Source organism: Sceloporus undulatus, chromosome 2 (genome assembly GCF_019175285.1).
Source record: "Sceloporus undulatus isolate JIND9_A2432 ecotype Alabama chromosome 2, SceUnd_v1.1, whole genome shotgun sequence".
NCBI lineage: Eukaryota > Metazoa > Chordata > Lepidosauria > Squamata > Phrynosomatidae > Sceloporus > Sceloporus undulatus.
The window spans coordinates 145,430,334-145,456,566 of NC_056523.1; the positions used below are offsets into that span (position 1 = coordinate 145,430,334).

The following is a 26,233-nucleotide window of genomic DNA, read 5'->3' on the forward strand; positions in this document are numbered from 1 at the left end:
CTCCTTTGTCTAGGGACATTCACAGAGATTGTTCAGCCATTTACAGACTTCCAGTATTATTCCTCCCTCCTGGAAACGTTACTTTAGACCCAAAACTGCCCCCAGGATATGTTTTGCCCTATAGGTATACCTGCTCATGCGCTATCAATTTGGTCTGGAGGTCAGACAGACACTCTGCCTATATCTCACTCAGCAACTGCTGGCCAATTCAGACCTAAAGGCAGCATGCTAAGCCACTTTCTTCTCACAGAACCTCCAACTGGAACCTCTGCTTCTGCTTCTGGAATCAGGTACAGTATCAACTTCTGCAACCCTGAAAATCAGTATCTGCTACTATGTTTCATAACTCTAGTTCTTGTAGTGTGTCTAAGTGTGTGTTTTTGTATGAAAGTGTATTTCCATTTTGTTGTTATAAATAAAACTACATTTCAACCATGCATTCTGGTTTTCAGCTGCCCAAAGCCCTCTCAGCAGCTTCACTTGAAAGCCAGTGAATTTTGAAAGCTAGCGTAATTTATTTTGGCCTAATACATTGGTTGGCCTAATAAACATATCACTGCAATGTGTATTTTGGATTTTGTTGTGTTTTCCTGGATGGCTAACATGGCTGCCCCTGAATAATTTTTTTTGCAGAATAAAAACGCTCCTAATCAACTCACTCCTCTCTATTTTAAACTGGAAAATGGGGTAGTGAGTGTTTGCTCCACGAGGCTCCTGTGTGGTATCACTGGAACCACTTGGGTAATTTGTCTATTTTCTTGAGAGAGATTTGGAAAGATCTTCACAGCAACTCCCTTGTGCTCCATGAAGCCCAGGAGATTCACTTCACCAAGTTCCCCTGCAAAGGGGGAGAAGAGAATTGGGAACCTTTCCCAGAGGTCTCTGCAAGAACAAGCTCCCATTTCCATCTGGGAGGAAACGCCTGGAAAAAAAGCAAGGCTTTTGTGGGCTGTTTAGCTGCAATGGCACTGAAGGGGTCAGATAAAGAACACTCCTCTCCTCGCCCCCACTGTAAAAGAAGAGGCTGCTCCTGAGTCCTTTAAGTATCCCCCTCAAAATGAAATGGCACAGGGACCCTAATGGTCACACTAGAGAATGGTGAAAGGCGATGATGACAAGGTAAAAGGGGTCCAAGTGGACGTTGGATTAGATGTCATTGTGTTCATAGCCACACAAGGCAGCTGCACTTGGTAAGCACTGGTACATCACATGTACACACATCCAGTGAAAGAAAGAGAGAAAAGTGGTGCAGAACTAAGGTGGGGAGAGTAAACTGTGATGCAGGGCAGTGAGGAGACAATACAAGTCGAGGGCTTGTGATGAAATAATGTTTGGTAAAAGTGCTGCAGTGGGGTATACATGAAAGGATAAGTAATACAGGAGGCAAGAAAGTAGCTATGGGGTGTGTGTGTAAGTAAAATACTCTTCCCCATGAAATTTTCTTTCAGCATCCAAATTTCTAGAATTGAAGCAAGTTAAAATTTCAGAGAAAAGGGGCAGGCAAAGTCACCAAGGGAACAAAAAATAATTTTCAGTATCTTACTCTCCATAATGCTAGAAATTTGGGGACTGATGGAAAAATTCATGGTGTGGTGTTGAAATCTGATTTGCGGGGTGCAATGCTCTCATTTTATCCCCTGTATAGTTACACCGTGGGTGTCTACAGGCACCAGCACCTAAGGGCCCACAGAAAAACTGAGCTGGCCCCAATTCACAGCCTGGTTGATAACCGAGGGCAAGAACTGCAGTCAGCTGAGGAGTAAACCTAAACAGCACTGGACTAACCAAGCCATCTCTGCAAGTTTGTATACAGTGGAACTGTCACCAGATTTCTCTACAGAATGGATGAGACTGTCCATGGAAGAAATGTCTAAGGGATGTGAAAACAATCATACAGGGAGATGAGGAAAAAGCACTGGGACCAACACGACTAGGTGCCTACATATGAAGTCACATGAGAAGCAACAATATTGTGTACACCAGGACAGCCGCATTTCTAAGATCCTAAGAGAAAATGGTCTGAACTAATGCTATCAGTGCTCTCTGCTCCTGGCTAGCAACAGTTTCCATGACCATTCTATGGACAGTTTTAATACTGGCACCTTTTCCTTCTCCAGCTTACCCAAGTTATGTGTACAAACTAGCAAAAGTATCTGACTTACAGATCCTTCCTCGGGATCTTTTCATTATCCTATTCCTGCAGTGTCTCCAGACTATAGCTTCACATGAACTGCAGACAAAAGAAGGAAACTCAAAGACAGTTTACTACAGCTTCTGCCAGCATGGAAAGAAGGAGAAGAGACGTTTTGTTGTCTCCTCTGTATTTTTACTTTTCCCAAATGGGGCCCATTTCAAAGAATACATTGCAAAACACCCAGTGGCGGATCACTATTCTAGTATGCACTACCTCTAATTGCATAAGAGTGCTTTGCTGTTGCCACCCGCTACCTTTCCCTGCCTTAGTTCAATAACCCTGTGAACTCTTATAGGATCAAAAGTGCTCAACTGGGTCAAAGCCACCTTGTTTGTAGGAATTCCCCTTCCACCTACCTGTTCCATTTATGGAAATTCTACTTCCACCTTCTTCCACAGTCATAGAATACTGATTGAAATTTGGCCAATTGAACCCAGAGAGCCCTGCAAAATCTGAGGTTGCCAGAGCTTGGGGTGGTGGTAGAATATGACAGTAGAACTGTCCAATCTTATCCCACCCTGCCAACTATCACAGTATTGAAATTCAGCTGCACCATGCCCAATGCTTCCTTAAATCAAGAGATTTGAGCTTTTAAGATATGTCAGTTCTTTGAGCCTTGATGATGAGTGAGAGGGAAGGGGGGTGTAAGAGGGAGATGAGGTGTCATGGTTTGAAATGATCACTCCATCACATCTTCTGTTCTTTCCCCCTCCCTACATCTACTTTTTAAAAAAGAATCTGCCTTTTTCCAGGCACAGCACTTCTTCCCAGCTGCAGGAACCCTCCCCACACTTTCCCCCTCTCCTCTTGGCCCCTTTAATCCCCCTCACCATCCTTTAAAGCTCCCCACTCCCGCATCCCTGGTTCCTGGGAAGGGAGCAGGGCACCAGCACAGCAGAAGGATTTAATTGTGTGTCAAAATTAAATCTCTTTTGATGAAGAACAATTCAACTTCGGCTCTGTCTAATCAAATTAACAAAGTCTTTTTTGATTTTCAATTATCTCTTTCACTGGAACACTTTATCCCATGCTCCTGCAATGCTGCTGACAAGCCCCGACTAACAATTAAGGCAATGGCACTGGCCCCTTTCCACCCTGCTCTTCACTTCTCAGCTCCAGAGGGGGCAGAACTGCTAAGGGACACCAGAGCCAGGATCTTGCTCATGTCATACTCCAAGTTACTCTGGCCCTTTTTGGAGACCATATACAGACAGACAGCAATCCAGCATGGTGTAGTGGTTTGAGTGTTGAACTATGACTCTGGAGAACATGGTTTGATTTTCCGTTCAAGTGACCCTGGCCAAGTGAAATGCTCTCAGCCTTGGGGGTTGACAGTGGCCAACCCCCTCTGAAGAAACCTCCCCCCCCCCAAGAAAACTGTGATAGGTTTGCCTTAGGCTCACCATAAGTTGGAAATGACTTGAAGGCACAAATCAGCAATAATATAGAGAGCAGTAACCTCATGAGCACCCCAAGGGCCAAATCCTGTGTTCAACTTCTCTGTGTTCCCATTGCCCACCAAGTGTCTACAAAATTTACCAGCCATGTTATTCCTGAAACCCTTACATAGGATTTAGGGCTACCTCTTTGAAATTTCTTTCAAGGACTCTAACCAGAAAGAATTACTTTTCCTGTCAAATAATCAGCTGCTCTCTGACAAAAGCCTGTTCAGCACCTGCAAGCATTGCCAGGGCCAAGAAGATCAATGCTGCCAAATGCTGGAGAAGGATAAGAAAACAGCATGCCTCAGAGATAAAAGCCAGTCCTGTCGCTGGGGGTAGGGGTGGGGTGCAGTTGCATGAACCATTTTGCAAGAAACACGTTCTTCTCAGATTAAATTTTCTAAGTATCAATGAAACTGACCAGTTTTGTAGTGAGTGGATGGGCATGCTAGATAGCTATGTATGATCTTATACTCATTATGGTTCTGAACAACTTGCCAGTTCAGCTAAAACAGGAGAAGAATACTGTATAGTTACTTTTTATTTTGTCCCAAGAGTGGGAAGAGCAGTTTGAAACAGGAAACAGAAGCAAAAATTTTAACACCAGATATAGCAAAATCACCTAAAATACTGTAGATAAGTAGAACCTTTTTGCATCATGCTGCTAAGTAAGTTACCACAGTATTTGGTGCTCTCTGCATTCCTCAACCTGTATGAGGTTATCTGTTTCTAAAGCCCAATACAGCTGAACTGAAACTTTGTTTTTGAGAACACTTTGGCTTGACTTTTTGAGAGAGACTGAGGGCAAAACCACTTCTGATTTGGGGTGCATGGGTGGGTGGTGACAACTTGATGTAACTTTTAGGAGCAGGTACTTATTGTACAGCAGTAGTAGCTTTTCCATTTCTTCTTTACAAATGTGTTTTATTGCTGTGAAGCAAAATTTCTATCACTGGCAATCATTTCCTCAATGTCTCCCCACCCCACTCCATTCGCTGCCCAATGCTAAAAACAATCCTAAGGATGCCAGCCCTATAGGCACCATCCATTCAGAAGACATGTAAAGACAGACAGATAAACTAAAGAGAGGGCCCCATTCCCACTGGCCCATTTACCCTGGATCCCCCCCTCTCGAATCTCTCTGGAAGCAAGTACCCACTATAATTTACCTTAATCGGGGTAATTTAATCCTGAATGCCCTTGCAGCTCTTTGCGGAGAGTTCACATTTGCAGGTACCGGTATAAAAGAAGGCTCCTTTGCTGTCAATCAAATTCAGTTCTGCTTTCGACAAAGGTGATATAGCAATTGGGCAACCAGATGGCTGCTTCCCCCCTCCTTTTAAAAAAAAAAAACTGGCGGCAGTGTGCACATATTTTGTCAAATTTAAAAACCTCCGTGTGTGTGTGTTGTGTATATTTGGGTCACTACAGATTATGGATCTTCCTTTGCCTCCATTTTTAACCCCAAAATGCAATCTAATGCCATCTCTACATCCTCCCTCCTTACGACCCCAGAATGCCTCATACACATACAATAATAATAATAATAATAATAATAACAATAATAATAATAAATTCCTCACCTCGGAATGCCATCTCTGCATCCTTTGTTTTCCCTCAGTCACCCCAGAATTCCTTACAGACACATACAGTAGCAAAAGCATTCTGTATCAATTTGCCAAATTGAAAGAGAAACATTTGTAACATTCGCATTGTAGCATTCACATATAATTTTTTTTTAGAAAAAAAGCCTCTTGCAAAGTGAGGTGCAGTACTGGGAGCAAGCTAATGAAAGGGAAATGTAGCACAAGCACACACATTCTATCTATATATGTATCTACCTGTAGAAAAAGTATTCACATAGTCTGTCAAAATAAAAATACAAAAAAAGGCATGTTCCATTCCCTGCCCTCCCTCTAACCTAATTCCCTCCCCTGAATTTGACCCTTCGCCCTCTCCTTCTTTCTCCTCCTTCACGATTATGCCCTTCATGGCCCCTTTCTTTCCCCCGGCTCCTTCTTCCTCCTCCTCCTCCTTAGCCCCGATTCTGCCCTTGGCACCCTTTCTCCGGCTCCTTCTTCTTCCTCCTCCTCCTCCTCCTTCGCCCCAATGAAGGGGAGGCATGTTCTGCCCTCCCTCTGACCTAATCTCTCCCCTGAATTTGACCCGATCATGATCGGGGACAAGTTCATATTTGCCGGACCCGGGTTTTCTCAAAAGATACAGCTTAAACTCCATTTTCAAAAGACCCATGCCAAGGGGCATTTGCCCCTGAACGGGTGTGAAAGCCTCATTTTCGCTTGTGGAAGGATTGGGGCCAATATGAACTTCCCGTGGTTAATCTGGGTTCTGATCCGGGGTAAAAGGTAGTCTGAATGACCCCAAAGAGAATAAGATAAAACTACAAAAGTCCTTCAGGTGGAAATTCCTCTAGATCCCCGTATTTTTTTATTGAATATGATTTGTATCATAGAGGATACTAATGTGAGAAAGAAACTTCACTTAATATTGTATATGATTACTATAGGCCGAATCCTATATGCACAATATTGGAAAAGAAAGGAGATCCCTAGTGAAAACAGAATGGCTAAGTAAATTATGGGAAGCAAAAGAAATGGATGTACTAACGGAGAGTATGAAAAATAAAGATGTCAAAAAGATATCTGTAAGATGGGAAAGCTTGGAATCGTATTGCGGCATAAAGTTATGAAGAATAGAAGACTCTTAGAAAAGGATAGTGGATTTAGAGAAATTGATATGTATGTTTAAACTAGGATTGATTACTTTTTACTTTATAGGAGGACCCAGTGTATGTATGATACAAAGGCTATTATTTCTTTTGAATATAGATTTAGTGGAATGCGTAATAATATCACTTAGCTGTTTACCGCAGATTGTGTTGGAAGTGCATGAAGCTTTCGTATGACATGAAAGGATATGCATATTAGTGTTTTGTTATCTGTTATTTGTTTACTATGTTTATGTTGAGTATTGTCAAATTTTGTAATGTTCTTTATTTTATTTATGTTTGTTTGATGTACGAATAAAATTAAAATAAAAAAAAAATAAAAAAAAAATAAAAAGTCCTTGGGTTTTCTTAAAAGTTGCAAATGCCAGAGAAACATTTCGTCTGATACATAATGCTAGTGATTTGTAAGCAGAGGAGTTAGTAGTTAAACCAGTCTTTTTACCTATTCATTTTGCATGAAGTGCTCCAAGTGGTTCAAAATCTTGTGGCAATAAGAAGTATCACCTTTTCTGTTCTGAATCTTCCTTCCCCTTGAGATGAACACTGCCAGCTTACTGTACTCCCCAGGTTCTTTACATCCCTCTCCTTCTTTTGTGGTTTGTTCTGTGTTTGCCCTTGTTGATAGAATAATCTGTCTCACACAAGCCAACAGAGCCTACTTTTAAATCCCTCTTTAAGAGGCATGTTTTCCCAAGAAGCTTTTCTTGACTATCAGACAATGGAAAATATTAACTGGTCTTATTCATTCCCTTCCCAAACCCAGTTCCCAATATACCAACTCTTCCCTTCTCTACATTGGCATTTTGCATTGTTTGGTTTTGATGTATTATATATCCTGCACATACACTGCTTAATAAAATGCCAATTAAGAACTCTACCAAACAGCTCTAAAAGTAGGTCAATAACAATACCAAAATATTTCATAAGGGTACAACTGTGTGGTTGTATGCTGGTTTTGTGAACTCCTAAAGTTAAACCACTGACCTGGACTGACTAAGGGTTGAATGCTTTAGCACCAGCATTTGTCACTCAGAAAGCAAGACCTGAAGTATTTAAGAAAGACTAGGCAGGGAAGGTACACGTTCCTCCCTAATACTTCAAGGTATGTTAAGGCAGGTCTCATACAGCAGTGTTAACTTCAGCAAAACAGCTAGTTGTCCCGAACTCACCACAGCACAATCCTAGTAAGAAATGGCTTAGTGCAGTGGTTCTCAAACAGTGGGGCGGGACCCCTGGTGGGGCACATGAGAGTTGTTTAAGGGACTTAAACAGCTGTTTAAGCAAGAGCCATGGTGGGACACCTGGTGCGTGGTACAAGAGTTGTTTCAGGGACTTCAGCAGTTGTTTAAGAAAGACTTAGGGGCCCTGATCCCTGCTCCTCCTCTTCTTCCAAAACTTTTTTATGTGTAAAATTTACACATGTGTTGAGTTAAATACTGAATTTACTTCAATAAAATGTTCAGTGGGTGTCCATAGAAATTATATTTCTTTCTAAAATGTTAAAATATGAATATTCACAAATATGCAATTGAAAATATACCCAACAAATAAGCAAAATATTTTTAATCACATACTATGGTGGTGGTGTTTTTTTTTGGGGGGGGGTCAAAGTCTTCATGTAGATGTAAAGGATGGTTACCATAAGTAGAAAGTCTGAGTACCACTGGCTTAGAGCCATAGGGAATAGTTTTTTCTATGCCCATGTGTGATGCCACCTGCATTGCCTTTCAGAGAGCCTCTTACATGGGACTTTGTGATGTTAAAGACCAGGAGGGCATTCTTCTTCCTCCTACTTTTGCTTCATGTAGTGTTGGATTGTTCCTCAGGAAACACATGCATCACCAGACAATTCACTGGTTCCATACACAGAGGAATTATTGTTATACAGTTGCTATATGGACAGGTTGCTTACCTGTAACGGGATTTCTTCGAGTTTTCTTCTGCAAATACATACAAATGGGTTGTACTGTGCCAGTGAAGTGCTGCTCGGAAAACTTCTAGAATCACTGGGCAAAGTTAACTTTGTAACTTTTTGGTGTTCCCGCTCTTTCCCCAGTTCCGAAATTTATGCTGCGTAAGCAACATGAGAATGAGCCAATTTAGAGCAGGGCACTGAGGGGAGGATGGGTGGGATTTGTATGTATTTGCAGATGACCACTTGAAGAAATACTGTTACAGGTAAGCAACCTGTCATCTTTCTTCGTGGTCTCTGCGAATCATGCAAATGGGTTAGACTGTCAAGCTTAGGTCAGTGGAGGAGGGAGTGTCATGACACCAAGTAAGGTTCAAACAAGCTGTGTTTATTAACCACAATAAAATCACTGAACCAAAACTGTGTCTGTTGAATCCAGTACTTCAAAATAGTACTTTGACTTGTTCAAGTCATAAGGCACATAAACAACACAGTAGGTCATGAAGGACCTATGTAAACCATGTCAGTGCTGTAAACCATGCCAATCCTGGCAATAAAGGCATTCATTTCAACAACATGTAAACAAATGGAAATGCAGTGCAAATCAATGTAAACCTGAAACCAACACTGCCCTCCCAAAAGCTGCATCCTGTTTGGCCCTGGTGTCCAGCCTATAGTGTTTGATGAAAGTCAAGGGCTGGGACCAAACAGCAGCTTTGCAGACATCCTCCAAGGGGACCCCAGTCAGAAAGGCGGAGGATGTCGCTACCGCCCTAGTTGCATGGGACCAAACTCTGGCCGGGAGAGGTCTGCCCGACATTTCATAGCAGAGGTGGATGGTACCAGCCACCCATTTGGAAAACCTCTGTGCAGTCCCAGGCAGTCCCTTTTTCGGTTCCGAGTAGTATTGGAAAAGTCTCTTGGAATGGCTCGAACCCACAGTTCTTTCCAAATAGAAGGCCAAAGCCCTCCAAACACCCAAGTGGTGTTCGGTGTTGGTGGTCGGGTTCGAGGCCAGGGTCAGTAAAACAATGTCCTGACACATGTGGAAAGATGACACCACCTTAGGCAGAAAGGTAATGTAGGTACGGAGGACCACCTTATCCTTATGGAACCTAAGGAAAGGCTGATCCCTCCACAAAGCACAGAGTTCGCCCGCATGGCGGGCAGAAGTGATGGCCACAAGGAAGGCTGTTTTCCAAGTCAACAGCCAGAATTGAGCTGTGGCCATGGGTTCAAATGGCTTGGATTGCAGTGAAGACAGCACAGCGTACAGACTTCAAGCAGGTGTCGGTACCGAGACTGGAGGATGGAGGTTGTTGCAACCCTTCAGGAAACTCTTCACCAGCGGGTCCCTGAAAAAAGAAGGTTTGCCATCGAACTTAAAATGAGAACAGATGGCAGAAAGATAACACTTGATGGAGGTGAGACACAGCCCCGAATCCAAAAGTGTCATCAGGAACTCCAACACCACCAGTGTCGACACTCAGGATGAAGAGAGGTCTCTGCGAGAGTCCATGACTGTGGTATTGTCTGTCAGCAGCAGTACTACCTTGTTGAAGAGGTTCACCTTGAAGGCTCTCAAGGCCTTTCCCACTGCCAGCATCTCGAGGGCATTGATGTGGAGAGCTCGTTCATCCAGAGACCACTTGTCTTTGATGAAGAGGCCTGACATGGGGGCACCCCAACCCTCCATGGAAGCACCTGTGATCAGGGTGACCTGAGGTTGAGGAGGAGAAAAAGGCATGCCAACGCAAACGTTCTGGGAGTTGAACCACAAGTGGAGCGAGCAGGAGACTGGCCTCGGGAGCGTGAGCCACTTGGACAGGGAGTCCGTCACTGCGATGAAGACCAACAGGAACCATGACTGGAGGGGTTGGAACGGTAGTCTTGCCCATGAAGTCACGAAGGTCGTGGAGGCCATGTGTCCCAAGGCTATTTGGACCTTGCTGGCCCTCACTTGCCTGTGAGCGAGGCAGGTCCTGACCACAGTGCAGAGTGTCTGGAAATGGTCCTGAGGGAGATAGGCCACACAGTCTTTGGAGTTGAGGATGGTGCCGATTAACTTGATCCATCTGGTTGGGGTGAGATGGGACTTGTCCCAATTCACCACAAGCCTGAGGGAGGAGAGGAGCGACAGGCAAAGTCGACATCTCTTTACAATTCATTCACGGAGGGGGCCGCGAGGAGCCATTCGTCCAGGCATGGGAAGAGTCTGGAGCCTTGTTGGTGAAGATAGGTCACAATTTGAGCCATGCACTTGGTGAAGACTCTCGGAGTTGTAGGGAAGGACGTTGTAATGGTACATGTCGGGACCGACAGCAAAGGACAGAAACCTCCGGTGACTCTCCCGGATCCCCACGTGGAAATACGCGTCCTTCAGGTCGATCGTTGTGAACCAGAGGTCCTGGCGTAATAAGGGCAGAATAGAACCAAGAGTTACCATACAGAATCGACGGTAGACCAAATAGGAGTTGAGAAATCTCAAGTCTAAGATTGGTCTAATGCCCCCATTGGTCTTGGGAACCGTGAAGTATCTGGAGAAGAAGGATCTAGGGGCTTGTGAAGGATCAATGGGTGAAATAGTGCCCTTTGCTAAAAGAGTGTGTACTTCGTCGAGAAGGGTGTCGGGGTGTGTGTGTGGAAACAACAGCTTCAGTTGGAGGGAGCTCTTTGAACTTGAGGGCATAACCCCTACAGACGATGTCAAGAACCCAAGAGTTGGAAGTCACAGTGGCCCAGGTGTTGGAAAAGGGCCTCAAAATGTTGAGGAAGGAGGAGCTGGAGGAGACGACACACAGCCACCCTTCAGGATCTATTCTTGCCCTGGTTGGTATCTTGCTTTCAGTAGTTCTTCCTGTACCTAGATGGGGGCTGGCAGCAGCCAGAAGAAGAAGAGGACTGGGATGGGTAACGCTGCCTCTGGTGCTCCTGCTGTTGGTATGGACGGTCCTGTTGAAAAGGCCTCTGGCCCTGTCCATACCACTGGTGCTGACCTCCAAACCGCCTGCGGGAAGAAGACTGTGAAGGCGTGGACATACCGTGCTTCTTAGCTGCGACCTTCATTCTGTATTTGAAACTGAGGCGCTCATCCGTCTCCCAGTTGAACAGGTCAGCCTCATCGAAGGGCATGTCCTCAATAGTAGCCTTCACAGTCGGGTTCAGCTCTGGCAATCAAAGCCACGCATGCCTCCTCAAGGCTATGGCCGCTGCCATGGATTTGGCCGAACAATCTGTAGAGTGGCGGGCAGATGTAATCAGCCAACTACTGATGGATGGGCCTCATCCCAGATCTCAGTCAGAATGCCCTTGGTTTCACCTGGGATGTCCAGGATGAGGAGGAATTCTCTCCATCAGGCACTGTATGTAGGTCCCCCCCCATACAGGTGTTGTAGTTGGCTACCTTGAGTCCCAAAACGGAGGAGGCATAAGCCTTCTTAGCCAAGCCATCAATTTTCTTGGCTTCCTGGTCTGCCGGCAAGGTGGAAGTCTTTGGGGTAAAGGACTGTTGGGAGCCTTCAACAATAGCCGAATTCTGTCTGGGGTGAGCAAACAGCCAAGAAGATTGAGATGGGGTGATCCTGTACAAAGTTTCAATCTTCCTGGTCGTGGTTGTGACAGAAGCCGGTGCATCCCAAGAGTGCTTAGCAATTCTCTCTAGGGACAGCAGCAACGGAATGGACGCTGGTGTAGGGACCTTCCCATGGACCCATCTTTCGATGGGGTCAGCGGCATCATCCTCGGTGTGATTGATCTAGAGATGAAGAGCGTTCCCCATCTTGATGATGTGCTCCGCAAAGGAATGCACATCATCAGTCGGCAAGGAGGCACCTGGCTGAAACAATTCCTGAGGAGATTGGAGGCCCGTCTCATCAGAAGAACCCGAGTCCCCGTGAGAAACACGAGGGAAGTGTTGCTGGGACCCGTCATGATCCAAGTCCAAGCCATCACCCACATTGGAAGGCAGGGTCTGGGTGGCAGCGACCACAGCAGAACGAGATGTCGGTACCGAGGCCGCCATGGGGACTGAAGGCGATGGTGCAGAGGTGGATTTCATCACAGGCGCCGGATTCGGCCTCGAGGAGACAGTGGATGTTTGTCCAAGCGACGACGGACAGAATCGTGGCTGATGGCGACATAGTATCCATCAGCTCACTGTCATAGAACAGGTCCGAGTCCTCGTGCTCCAGATGGCGAGGAGGCTGGTGAATCTCAGCTTGGTGGACCACGACCCGAGGGATTGGCATAGGGGACCGACATCACTCAGAAGAGCCTCTGTGAGACAACAGAACCGGCAGGATTTCTATCTCGTTGTCTGAGACCAGGTGGAAAGCCAACGTTGCTGGTTGAGAGGAGACCAAAGCCGAAGCTGGTGTATGATGGGCATGACGAGGCTTGGAGCCAACCGGTACCGACGGGTCCCGTCTGGATTCAGAGGAGGAGGCATGCTCCTTAGAGGCCGACTGGGAGCCCTCAGGAGTCTTAGTGTGCACCTCCTTGGCATGGGAAGAGCCATGAGGAGAACCATCTCCCGAATCAAAAGGCCTCTTCTTGGAGGATTTGGAGCTCGATTTCTTTAGGGAGCTCGTATCCTTTGCATGGGCTGAAACCTTCTTGGAGCCTGAGTCCTTGTGTTTAGTCTAGTCCTTAGATGACTTGGACTTTTTGAGTGCTCCTTCAGACCCAGCATCCCCTCTTGGGACAGTGGCACTTGGCTCAGTTGAAGAGCTCTGGGCCACAGTGGCCGACGCCGCAGGTACCGACTCTGATGCGGCTGGTGCAGAAACGGAGTGGGAGGCTGACGGAGGCAGGAGAGCCTGTTGGTACAGGGCAGCCTTAAGGTGAGAGTCCTGATTTTTCCTCGCCTACAGAGTCAGAGACTTGCAGAGAGTGCAGGTCTTGGGGTTGTGGGCCTCCCCAAGGCAGAGAAGACAAGAAGAGTGCGGGTCCTGGCCAGGAATCTTACCCCCGCAGATGCTGCACTTCTTAAAAGGAGCTGGACACATCATGTAGCCAAATCACAATCCAAATCATAGTCGTTCAAGCACACAAGAATGGTCAACAAAACATGAGGCGGTCAGATCGAGAATGGTCAAACAGTCCGAGGTCAAGAATCTCCAGTGAGACAAGCAGAAGTCACAGAAGCGAAGTTCCTAACGCAGCTAACGCGGCGGAAAGAAGAAACTAGGGAAAGAGTGGGAATGCAGGGGATTTATAAGGGATGGGCGGAGCTACCGCCAAAAAGTTGCAAAGTTAACTTTGCCCAGTGATTCTAAAAGTTTTCCGAGCAGCACTGCGCAGGCACAATACAACCCATTTCTATGATTCGCTGAGACCACAAAGAAGAAATATATACAGTCGGCCTTTCTTATACACGGATTTTTATACACGGATTCAAGCATAGACTGAAAATATTCCAAAAAAGTATAAATTTACCTTGATTTTCCATTTTTATAAGGGACACCATTTTGCTATGTCATTATATTTAATGGGACTTGAGCATACATGGATTTTGTTATACATGGGGGATCTTGGAACCAAACCCCAGCGTATAACAAGGGTCCACTGTATATATAAATACAAACAGGAAAAATGGGTACATGTAGTAGAATTACATTTCACAGGCTCACATCTTTTGCTTTAAATAAAAGGAAGGTGAGAGTATGTCAGTGAGATACAAAACCAACCCCAATCACAACAACTATTCACAAAATATCCTGAAAGCTCTTTTATTTTGTTTTCCCCAACACTCTTTTCTTTCCTCCTCAGAAACATCCAAGAGTGCATTTCCATCTCACAGAGGCCTCTCCACCTGTGTCTCCAACCCATATAAAATACCCATAAAATGCAGCTTTAAATAAGAATAGTGCCAACACTCTGACAAGGAGGAGTAAATGAGATGGATGGAAAGTTGAAAGAAAGTGGGAGACACTTGCTGGGGCAATGGAAAAATTGAGTATTTCTGCATCTGCCAAGTCACAAGCCAAAGGCTATCAGTATTTCTGTACCAAATCTGAGAGGAGTCTATAGAAGCATCGAGTTGGAAGGGACCACAAGAGCCATCTAATCAAACCCCCTGCCATGCAGAAATGCACAACTAGAACACTCTTGAAAGATGTCCATCCAATCAAGTTTAAAACCCTCCAAACATGGAGAGTCCACCACCCTCCAAGGTAATTCATCCCACTATTGAACAGCTCTTATAGTAACCTAATGTTTGGTAGAATCTCTTTTCTTGTAATTTTAATACACTGATTCATGACCCAGCCACCTCCCACTCCGAACCCTATTTTAGAACCAACTAAGTCCTGCTGTGACGATTTTAACAACTTCTTCGCAGATAAAATCTCTCGGATAAGGGCTGATCTTGACACTGGCATTTTAACAGAAACAACAGAAGAGGCGTCCAGAGCTTCCGTGGACTCTATTAAACTGGATCACTTTGAGTTTGTACATACCGATGAAGTGGACAAGCTTCTTGGAAGTGTTAAGAAGACAATGTGATCTCTCAATCCCTGTCCTTCTTGGCTGACTGGCCAGGGTGGCGATGCTGTAACATCACTATTACAACGGATAATCAATGCATCCTTCACGGAGGGTAAATTTCCATCGAGCTTAAAACTAGCAGTAGTTAAACCGCTGCTCAAGAAACCCTCCCTGGACCCCCTGGTGAGAAATAACTATAGACCAGTCTCATTACTGCCATTTTTAGGTAAGGTGATCGAGAGAGCGGTCACCTTCCAAATCCAAGCAGTTCTGGATGAAACCGATTATCTGGACCCATTTCAAACTGGCTTCAGAGCGGGATATGCCATGGTCACCTTGGTCAATGATCTCCGTCTGGCCATTGACAGGGGAAGTGTAGCCTTGTTGGTGCTCTTGGACATCTCAGTGGCTTTCGATACCATTGACCACAGTATCCTTCTGGAACGCCTGAGGGAGTTAGGCATCGGGGGCACTGTGCTCCAGTGGTTCCGTTCCTATCTCTCGAGCAGATTCCAGATGGTGCAGTTGGGGGACACTTGCTCCTCTAAGAGGGAACTGACATCTGGTGTCCCTCAGGGAGCGATTCTGTCCCCCAATTTAACATTTACATGAAACCCCTGGGAGAGATCATCCGAAGACACGGGGTGCAGTGTTATCAGTATGCTGATGACACCCAAATATGCTTCTCTGTGTCTCTGACTGATGCAGTGACCAAGGATGGCATCTCTCCTCTAAATTCCTGTCTGGAGTCGGTAATGGGCTGGATGAGAGAAAACAAATTTAGACTGAATCCAGAGAAAACGGAAGTACTTGTGATAGGTTCCCCAGGTCCGGGGAAGGAAATTTATCAACCTGTCCTGGATGAAGTCACACTTCCCCTAAAGGACGAAGTTCACAGTTTAGGAGTACTTCTGGACTCGTCCCTGCAGTTGACATCTCAAGTAGATGCAACAGTCAGAAGTGCTTGCTATCAACTTCTGTTGATACGCCAACTGTGACCCTACCTGGGCCAAAGGGACCTTGAAATAGTGGTACATGCTCTGGTAACCTCTCGTTTAGATTTCTGTAATGCGCTCTACATGGGGCTACCCTTGTACCAAGCCCGGAAGCTTCAGTTAGTACAAAACATGGCAGCCAGATTGGTCACCAGTGCATCTAGGTTTGACCATATAACACCTATCTTGAAAGATCTTCACGGGCTGCCTATTTGCTTCCGAGCACAATACAAGGTGTTGGTTATTACCTATAAAGCCCTATATGGCTTGGGCCCGAGTTACTCGAGGGACCGCATCTCCCCATATGATCCGCCCCACACACTCAGAACATCTGGGAAGAATCTGTTGGAAATACCATCTTCCAAATATGTTTCCACATCCCAGATGGCCTTTTCGATAGCAGCCCCGCGGATCTGGAATAGTCTTCCTGAGGAACTCCGTCTTACGACCCCCTGGATACATTTAAAAAAGATTAAAACCATTCTCTTTTGTCAAGTTTTCCCCCCTGAAGAATAAAGATCTTCACGCTGGTTGCTATCGATTCTCTGCCTTACCCTGGATATCTATGTTATATGATTGTGTATTAATAGAGGTTGTATTCTTGAATTGTTTTATATTTTTATAACAGTTTTTGTAATGGTTTTTATAGTCTGTAACCCCGCTTCGATCCAATAGGAGAGGCGGGGAAACATAAATAAAATGTATTATTATTATTATTATTAGTAGTAGTAGTCCCTGAAGCAGCAGAAAACAATCTGGCTCCATTTTCTGCACAACATCCATTCAGATGTTTAATGGTAGCCCTTTCTTTTCTCCCCAACTCCACCTGGGGCCAGCCCTTTCTTCTCTTCAATTTGGGAATGAACATTGAGGTTGTACAGGGCAATGGAAGGTATGGTGATAATAGGATGAAACTTTATTACAGAAGACGGTGGGATCGATGTCTGAAAGCAATCCTACCTTCAGTTCACTCTGTTACCCAAAATAGGATGGGGAGCTTATCAACCACAATACAGAACCTTACTTTGCTCCTCTGCAATACCAAGTCGGTGAAAAACAAGTCACATATCATCTATGACCTCCTTGTGGACGAAAAAGTTGACCTGGCCTGCCTCACAGAGACCTGGCTGGGAGAGGATGGTGCCATCACTTGGAATCAAGCCCTCCCAGCCGGGTACTCTGTCATTGAGCAAGTAAGGGAAAGTGGGCGAGGAGGCGGGGTGGCTCTAGTTTATAGAGAAAATCTCACCTTGACCAGTATACCTGTCCAAAAGATGGACTGCTTCGAGTGTATGTACCTAAGCTTGAAAACCAGGGATAGTATAGGGATTCTGTTGGTATACCGTCCACCCCGTTGCTTAACAGACTCCCTATCTGAGCTGACACAGCTGATCTCGGAGTTACTGTTGGAGTCACCTAGGCTTTTAGTCCTGGGCGACTTCAACATCCCACTCGAGATCAGATTAACAGGTGCGGCTCAGGAGTTCATGGAATCCATGACAGCCATGGGCCTCTCCCAATTGGTCATCGGGCCAACACATTCTGCGGGTCATACTCTCAATGCGGTCTTCTGTACAGAACAGGAATATCCATGGGCAGAGGTAGTTAATACCTCTGCACTATCATGGACAGATCATTTCCTGGTCAGGGCTGAACTAAAAGCCACTGTCTGTCTCCCCAGTGTTGGAGGACCTATTAGAATGGTCTGACCTCGAAGGCTAATGGAACCAACTGGATTCCAGAAAGCCCTAGAGGGTTTGTTGGTTGATAATGCCAGTGATTCTGTCGATGCTCTGGTGAACACATGGAACACTGATCTTACCAGGGCTACTGACAATCGCTCCCAAATTCCTACCTGCTTTGAATCGAAAGCCCTGGTATACCAGAGAGCTGAAGAATGTGAAGCTGATGGGATGACTAGAGCGCAAATGGAGCTCAACTGGACTGTTATCTGAAAGAACACGCCATAAGAAACTTCTTTATTCTTATTGAAAGGCAATAAAAGCAACAAGGAGATCCTCCTCGTCTGCTCACATTGCATCTGCAAAGTCTCATCCGGCAGGGCTGTTTAGGGTGGTGAGGGAACAGACAGTGATGCCATCTACCCAGAACCCTCTACTTAACCCGGCAACAGTCTGCTGTGATGCATTTAACAACGACTTTGCAGGTAAAATCTCTCAGATAAGAGCCCACCTGGACGCCAATGTTGGGGCAAAATCAACTGATGAGGTGTCCAGTCAATTCGTTTATGAGAGTAGACTGGGTCAATTTGAATTTGTGAGTACTGATGACAAGGACATGATCCTTGGAAAGGTGAGGAAGACAACTTGCCCTCTCGACCCCTGCCCATTATGGCTGGCCATCCAGGGGGGTGATGCCTTGATAGAATTTCTTAGACATGTCTTCAGTGCATCCCTTAGGGAAGGTTATGTACCATCTGCCTTAAAGGAAGTGGTTGTTAGACTGCTTCTGAAAAAATCTTCCCTGGACCCCCTGGACATGAAAAATTATAGGCCTGTTTCCCATCTGCCATTTTGAGTAAGGTGATTGAGAGGGCTGTCGTTCTTCAGCTCCATGTCGTCATGAATGAAGCCGATTTTCTAGATCCATTTCAAACTGGCTTCAAGACAGGATATGGGGTGGAGATTCCCATGGTCGCCTTAACTGATGACCTGCGTCTAAGCATTGACAGAGGAAGCATGATCTTGCTGGTGCTATTCGACCTCTCAGCAGCATTTGACACAATAGACCATGACATCCTCTAGGAACACCTGAGAGAGCTAGGAATTGGAGGTACAGCTTTGTAGTGGTTCCATTCCTTCCTCTCAGGTAGATTCCAGAGGATGATGCTCGGGACAGTTGCTCTTCAAAAACAGAGCTTAATTGTGGCGTCCCTCAGGGTGCCATCCTGTCCCCGATGTTATTAAACATCTTTATGAAGCCATTGGGAGAAATCATCCATAGACATGGATGCTGATGACACCCAAATATACTTCTCCATGTCTCAGTCATCAGCAAGGATGACAGATGGTATTTCTCCCCTCAATCAATGTCTTGCAGAAGTAATGGACTGGATGAAGGAAAACAAGCTCAAGCAGAATCCAGACAAAACTTAGGGTAGGGGTTCCCAAACCAGGTATCGGGCTGCAACCTCCAGTCCTAGAGGGTTCATGCTCCCTTCAAAGGACTGTGTTCGCAGCTTAGGGGTGCTTCTCGACTCGTCGCTTCAAATGAGAAATCAGTTGAATCCAATGGTCCAGAGTGCCTGTTATCAGCTCCGGCCGATACATCAGCTGCGCCCTTTCCTGGAGCCGGGCGACCTTGAAACTGTAGTACACACACTGGTAACCTCAAGACTTGATTTTTGCATTGCACTCTACATGGTCCAGAAACTTCAACTGGTACAGAATATGGCAGCTATACTGATTAGAGGAACAACTAGGAGTGACCATATTACACCAATATTGAAATCACTTCACCAGCTGCCTATTAGTTTCCGGGCACAGTACAAAGTATTGGTCATTACCTTTAAAGCCCTCCATGCCCTGGCCCCAACCTATTTAAGGGATCACCTCCTTCCATATAATCCGCCCCATGCACTCAGATCCTCTGGGAGGAATTTGTTGCAGTCCACAAAGACCAGATTGACAGCAACCTCCCAGAGGACTTTTTCTGCGACCGCTCCCACTTTATTTGACGAAATCTGTCAAATTACCAACCTAGAGAGCTTCAAGAAAGGTGTCAAGATGAATCTCTTCCGGCAGGCCTTCCCGGAATAGAACTCGGACATGTAAAGATCCCCCCACAGACACATATAAGTGAAGACTCTGCCCACTGTTATTCTATTATTATACTATTGTTTTTAGATTTTATTGTCTGTAATTTTAATGGATAGAATTGTTTAATCCTTTTTTAAGGGGTGGCAGAAACTGTATATATTGTTGTATTTTTAAAGGTTGTACGCCACTTTGATTGTGGTAACAAAAAGCGGGATATAAATAAAAGTTTTATTATTTATTATTTATAGCTATCATAACACCTCTCAGACTTTTCTTCTCCAACCTAAACATACTTGCTTACTAAGTTGTTCCTTATAAAGCTTGCTTTCCAGACCTTTCATCATCTTGGTTGCCTTTCTCTGGACATTGTGCAGCTTGTCAACATCCTTCTTGAATTGTATTGCACAGAAATGGGCACAGTATTCCAGATGATATCTGAATAAAGTAGAATAGAGTGGAATTCTATTCTATGGTGGAATACAGACTGCCCCTTTGAGGTGGCCTGCAGCCGCTCCTTTCCCTTCCAGAGTGGGGCCTGGGCATCCGTCTGGCATCCCCAAGGGCCCCAATCCACCGTTTCTCCAGGCCTTGGGGAAGCAGCAAAATGTCGCCTCTCTGTGGCCTGGAAAGGGGTGTCCTTGGGGCTTCATGCCCCAAGGACACCCCAACAGCTGCAGGGAAGGGGAGAAAGGGGCCTCTTGGCCCCTTTCTGTTCTGCATCACTGGCATGGCTGTTTAAAAGCCATGTCAGCGATACGCATGACAAAAAGGAGCTCCATTTCGGAGCTTCTTCCCGTGACGCTGAATGGGTGCCCCAAGCGCCCTGCAGCATTGCAGAGAAGTCATGCCTGCGCTGCGCTGTTTGCCTGCGGCACAGCCATGACATCATAATGGCGGCGCCCGTGTATACAGGCCGCCACCATTATCACGCCACCACAACGTGCTAAGGTTGTGGGGCGTGCGGTGGCATCGCCCTCGGGCAACCCTAGCACGTATCCAGGCCGGTGCAAAGTGCCGGTCTGGATAGGACCTATATTCCTGTTGATGCAGCCCAGAATTGCATTGGCTTTTTTGCTGCTGCATCACACTGTTGTTATTATTATTATTATTATTATTATTATTAACCTTTATTTATAAAGCGCTGTAAATTTACACAGCGCTGTACATAAAAAAAAATTTTTTTTAGTCAGACGGTTCCCTACCCTCAGGCTTACAATCTAAAAGTCACGACACAAAAGGAGAAGGGAGTGGTGGTGGGGAATAGGATCAGGTCCAGCAGATCTTCTCCACCTCCGAGGCCTGGACCAAGGCAGATGGACTGGAGGAAAGGCTTGGCTTCTTGATGGATGGTTAAAAGGAGGCTTCCTGAGTCAGAGAAGGGCTCACCTCTGGGAATGCTTCTCTAAACAATATAGGCGGGATACAGACGGGCAGGGGAAGACGTCTTGGAGGTGTATTCTGCTGAATACGGAGCCTCCAGACTGCCCGCCCCGGGGGCGTGGTTAAGGTGTATGGGGCTTCCACATGGGGGGCAGTGAAGACGCCTCACCTGGGGCCGTTTCTGATCCGCAGTTTCCATATCGCCGCCTCGCAGGACGCTGCAAAGAGAGAGGCAGCTTCCGCACGGGTGGCCAAAAACGGGCCTTTTTTTTCTTTTGACGGCTGGCGGATGCGCAGCTGCGGCGCTCAGCACCGGCGGCCTAAAGCATATGTGCACATTTAAAGCGCCCAGGCCCCTTTAAACTTTCCCCCCCCGCCCTGCCCAAGAACAATGGTGGTCTCCTGCCAGCTGGTGATCAGCTGGTGTTGGCATCCTTGTCCACTTGCACGTTGCCAGTGTCACCAGCATCATGGATGCCTCCTCTCCTTTGGTCCCCGCGCTCTTGCTGAATCTGCAATGCACAGCCACAGCTGTCGCCGCTGCCACTGCTGTCCCACTGCCATCCCCCATCACCTCCCTTGTACATATGTAAATATTTAAAGTTTTAGCGTTTTTTTATTGTTAGGTGAAAATGGCACAGGAATGTGTGTAGGGGTTCACTTTAAATTCCAAACTTTCCACAATTCTAGCAGCGCATGCGTACATGTTGCTCTAGGGTTAGGGTTAGGGTTACGAGCATTAAAATAGAGTGCAGCTGTGCTGCAGCTTCCACATCTGCATGGCATCTGATGCTCTAATTAGAGCCTCGGTGCAAACTGCGCATGTTCCAGGACCCCGACTCATTATGCGACACAGCAGACACGGAGCTTTTAAATGGGCAACTTAAATTAGTGGCATAGCATTCTGGCGTACCAGTGCAGCAGCTTATAGACGGGGCTGCGCAGTTGCGCAGCATATAGAAAAGAAGTGGGGAAAAGCGGCACCTTTTTAATGCCGCTTCTTCCCGCTTGGGGCGTGCGGGCGGCGTGTTCATGGCGGCATTCAGGTAAGGGCCGTCTGAAGGCTATACCTTCATGACGTCATGAACACACCCCTTTTTGCCCGTCTGTATCCCGCCATAGTCTTTAATTCAGTTTTGAAATTGGGTAGAGAAGTGATGAGGTGTGCATGTGGGGGAAGAAGGTTCCAGGAGTAAGGGGCAGCAAGCGAGAAGGGACCAATTCGGGAGGGGGCAGTGGTAGTCCTACACTGTGACAGGAGACCTTGACTACAAGAGCGGAGGGTGCGAGTAGGAATGTAAGGAGAAAGAAGGTCAGATAAGTAAGGAGGGCTTTGAAAGTAAATAATAAAAGCTTGTACCGGATGCGGAAGGGGAAGAGGAGCCAATGAAGGGAGGATAAAAGAGGAGAAACATGGTCAAAGCGGCAAGCGGATGTGACAATACGGGCAGCTGAATACTGGACAGAGATTAAAGGTTGGAGGTGTGAAAGAGGAAGCCCTGTCAGAAGGAGGTTACAATAATCTAGTCGCGAAACCACTAGGGCATGGACCAGAGTTTTGGTAGTAGAGGCTGAGAGGAATAGACGGATCTTGACAATGTTGTGGAGAAAGAATCTACAGACCTTGGCGGTGGCCTGGATCTGGGGAATAAATGATAGAGATGAGTAAAAAATGAAGCCAAGACTGTGGGTTTGATGAACCGGTTGAATAGAAGTGTCTTCGACAGAAACAGAAAAGGAATAGTGAAGGGTGGGTTTAGGTGGAAACACAAGAAGCTCAGTCTTAGACATGTTGAGCTTCAAGCGCTGAAGCCGCATCCACTGAGAGATGGCAGTCAGACAAGAAGAAACTTGCTGTTCAAGCTCCGTCGAAAGGTCAGGGGTGGAGAGATACAGCTGAGTGTCGCCAGCGTACAGATGATAGGAGAAACCAAAAGAACTGATGAGTTTACCTAGGGACAGTGTATATAGAGAGAACAGAAGGGGACCCAAGACAGAGCCCTGGGGAACTCCAACAGATAGGGGAACAGAGGACGAAGTCTGACCACCCGTGACCACTGCAAAAGATCTGTCTGACAAGTAAGATTTAAACCAGTCGAGAGCAGAGTCGGAGAACCCAAGGTCAGAGAGTAAATCAACCAGGAGACAGTGATCAACAGTGTCAAAGGCTGCAGACAAATCGAGAAGAATGAGAATAGAGTAGAGGCCGTTTGTCTTGGCCCGCAAGAGATCGTTTGAGATCTTGGTGAGGGCTGTCTCTGTAGAGTGCCGTGGGCAGAAGCCAGACTGGAAAGGGTCCAGGATGGAGTTGGCTTCAAGAAACTTAATACAGCGAGAATAAACGGCCCGTTCTAGGACCTTAGAAAGAAAAGGAAGAAGAGAAATTGGATGATAGCTAGACAAAGAAGAGGGGTCGAGAGAGGGTTTCTTCAGAATTGGGGAAACGAGAGCATGTTTGAACTCAGAAGGGAAGGAACCCATAGAGAGAGAGAGAGATTAAAGATATAGAGGAGCGAGGGCAGAAGAGAAGGGGCTATAGAGATTAGGAGACGGGAGGGAATAGGATCAAGAGAGCAGGTAGTAGGTTTGGAAGAATTTAGCAGCGTAGAGAGTTCATCCAGAGAAACAGGGGGAAACCCAGAGAGTTTATTAGTAGAAGGTACCAAGAGGTTTGTGGTAGGGGGCAAGTTGGGAGGAACTATTTCAGATCGAATAGTAGTGATTTTAGTGATGAAGTAGTTGGCGAAGTCAGTGGGGGAAAATGATGAGAAGACAGGGGGAGAGGAAGGTTTTAGTAGTGTATTGAAGCAGGAGAACAAATGCTGCGGACGCCTCTCATTAGCGCAGATCAGCGATTTAAAATAGTTCTGTTTTGCCACAGACAGAGCGCGTGAAAAAGATAAAAGGATGAATTTATAATGAATGAAATCGGCCGGTTCCCTAGACTTTTTCCAAAGACGTTCAGCCGCTCGAGAGCAGGACCGGAGGAACCTGATAGTGGGAGTGAGCCAGGGCTGAGGCCTAGTCATGGGGTCATGTTTACATTTTGATCTACTAACACCCCTAGAATCTTTTTGCATGTACTGCTTTCAAGCCAGGTGTCACCCATCCTATATTTGTGTGTGTCATTTTTCTTGCCTTAATGTAGTACTTTACATTTATCCCTACTGAAAATTATTTTATTAGTTAGTATTTTATTAGTTCTCCAATCTGTCAAGGCCATTTTGAATTCTGTTTCTGTCCTTAGAGTCATTACTTACCTCACATCCCAAATCTGATGATATCCGCGAATCTGATATGTATGCCTTCTATTCCATCCTCTCTCTCTCTCTCTTTCTCTTTCTCTCTCACACACACACACACAGTTAAACATCAGCCCAAAGACAGACCCCTGAGCACCAAACATGTCACTTCACTCCAGGATGAAGAGCAACCACTGGTAAACATTCTCTGAGTAAGGTCCACAGACCTACCTAAATGCAACACTGTCTACCCCATAGTTTAGCTTACCTACAAGAATATCAGCCTTACTGAAATCAAGATATGTTACATCTCTAGCATTCTCTGATCTACAAAGCTTGTAACTCTATAAAAAAGAGGTAAGATTAGTCTGGCATGACTTGTTTTTGAGAAATCCATAGTGACTTTTAGTAATAATGGCATTTCTTTCTGAGTGCTTACAGATTGTCTGTTTAATGATCTACTTTAGATTTTTTCCTGGTATCAATGTCAAACACCTGTCAGTAGTTGCTCAGGTCCTTTTGTTTTGTTTTGTTTTTGTTTTGCCCTTTTGGAAGATGGGAGCAACATTTGCTCTCCTCCTTTCCACTGGGATCTCTCCTGACTTTCAGGGATTCTGTAACTATAGGACAGGAAGGTTTACTAGCAGGGTGCGCCCTGCTGTAGGGCAGAGTGAGTCAGCCTCCTCTGGTAACAGATGCTGAGCAGTACAGAACACATACAGCTGCATGTGCCACTTGACCTGCTCTGTAACCCCTTGGAGCTTCCCTGCTTCCTTCAAGTGTAATAAAGGATGCTGTTCTCTCACCAGTATTAAGCAAGATCTAGTTGTCAATCCGCATACGTGTGTGTGTATTCCACCCGGCACAGACAACATGGACCCTTTCGCACTTCACTGTTACAGCACTATGATTCCACCACTTTAACAGCCATGGTAGCATCCTGTGGAATCCTAAAATTGGCAGTGGAAGGATGAGCCTTTGGGATCCTTAGCCAGAGAATTCTCCTCTGGTCCTTCCAAGCAAACTACAAAAGACTCCAGGTTTCCATAGGAGGCAGCCATGGCCATCAAAGTGGAATCATACTGCTCTATGATGTACTATGAAAGAACCCTGAGTATTAAAATTAGAGTTATGTATCATTTTTTTAAAAATTAGGCTTTTAGTGTGAAATCACAACTCAGTTAAAAGCTATGACAATAATACTGATTTTTTCAATAGCTGTACTATTGAATAGAGCCCTGGTGGCACAGTGGTTAAATGCCTGCACTGCAGCCACTCACTCACAAACCATAAAGTTGAGAGTTCACTACCAGTCCAGAGGCTCAAGCTTGACTTAGGCTTGCATCCTTCTGAGGTCACTTAATTGTTGGGGGCAATTAGCTTACACTTTGTAAACTGCTTAGGGAGTGCTAAAGTGCACTGATAAGCAGTATAGAAATGTACTTGCTATTGCTGTATCACAAATGGTTTTCAGTGCTACTTCCCCCCCACCCCCTATCCTGTTCCATACTCTTACTCTCTTTGGTAAGTCCCAACTAGAATAGTGAGTCAACACATAAGTAAATTGCATTAATCTAATAGATCTACTCTAGTCAGGACTAACAACAGAATTTAGGCCATTATACTACCACCTAATGCTCTAAATGTAATCTGGAAAAAGTGAATATAGGAGAAGTGTACATTCAATAATACTTGTCCATCCACCTCAAAAAAAGAAGAAGAAGAAGAAGAAGAAGAAGAAGAAGAAGAAGAAGAAGAAGAAGAAGGAAAAGAAAAGAAAAGAAAAGAAGCATTCCATGTCTCAAAAAATTATTGGGAATGTTCAGTGTTAATTGGCTAGGGAAGTATATATGTTTGAGCTGACCAAAACCACTCACAGAATGCCAAAACCCAGCCAAGAAATCTATTAAGAACAGTTTCTGGGCATGGGCAGAGTGCCCTGTGTACTCATAGCATCGGCCTTTTAAACATTCCATTACGAAGAAGTGCATCCAAAGAGGATTTCATCATCATCATCATCATCATCATCATCATCATCATCATCATCATCATCA

At 45.6% G+C, this 26,233-nt stretch overlaps 1 protein-coding gene across 2 annotated transcripts in view; it reads right to left on the reverse strand.

The window, feature by feature from the left end:
- The window catches only part of RBFOX3 (RNA binding fox-1 homolog 3), a 601,172-nt gene that overhangs the window by 222,041 nt on the left and 352,898 nt on the right, over nt 1–26,233 (reverse strand). The window lies entirely within an intron of this gene.